Raw genomic sequence first — 1,008 nt, 5'->3', positions numbered from 1 at the left:
CATGCACTTAACATGCATTAGCATGCATTTAAATGGTTCAGTGACTGAACAGTAGACAAAATTAAAATATGGCAACATATGCCCTGTTATTTGGCATTCTGTGCCCTCAGACTGACAGTAGAAAAAGCTATAAGACTACACCATACTCTATTTTGTAGGTGCTTAATAAATTTTATTGAAGTAAATAGCCTAAACCACAGAGATAAATGTTATCCGCAGTTAAATCCACTTGCTAAATATGCCAATTCATTTTATGGCTTTACAGAAGATCAGAAAACAGTTTTTCTACTTTTCTTTTTAGAAAAGGCTGCACCAACAATTTGTATCGGAACCACTAACATTAACAAAAGGAAGAAAAAGGAGAAAACAATCTAAATCAGGGATTGGCAAACTTTTCTGTAAAGGGCTGAAGGGTAACTAGTTTAGCTTCCTGGGTCATACAGGCCCTGCCACCCCTGCTCAGCCCAGCCGTCCTAGCACAGGGCCAGCTGTGACTTCACCCAAATAAGTGCTAAGCCTGATACGCCCAGGCCTTTGTTTATCAGTCCCTGACTTCTGTGGTCCTCAGGCCTCAGTGCATCAGAATCATTGAGGAGTGTTTCTAAAATACCAGTATGTAGGCACCAGCCCCCAGAGGTTCTTTAGGGTCTTAATACTCCTCAGGTGATTCTAATCTACAATCAGTGCTGAGAACCAGTGTTTTTAATACTCATCAGGTGATTCTAATTGCAACCAGGACTCAGTCTCTCACTCCCTTCAGTTTCCCCGGACTTTTCCTAGCTGTCTTCAGTAGCAGTTTTTACCAAATGCTTCTCAGATCTTAACATGACACTAACACCGCTTAGTAATTGGGAATTTTAACAGGACTAGTTCAATGAACGGAGTAGGCAGTGGCAACCCACTCCAGTACTCTTGCTTGGAACATCCCATGGACGGAGGAGCCTGGTAGGCTGCAGTCCATGGGATCGCTAAGAGTCGGACATGACTGAGCGACTTCACTTTCACTTT

Source organism: Cervus canadensis, chromosome 8 (genome assembly GCF_019320065.1).
Source record: "Cervus canadensis isolate Bull #8, Minnesota chromosome 8, ASM1932006v1, whole genome shotgun sequence".
NCBI lineage: Eukaryota > Metazoa > Chordata > Mammalia > Artiodactyla > Cervidae > Cervus > Cervus canadensis.
This window is presented reverse-complemented; position numbering follows the sequence as displayed.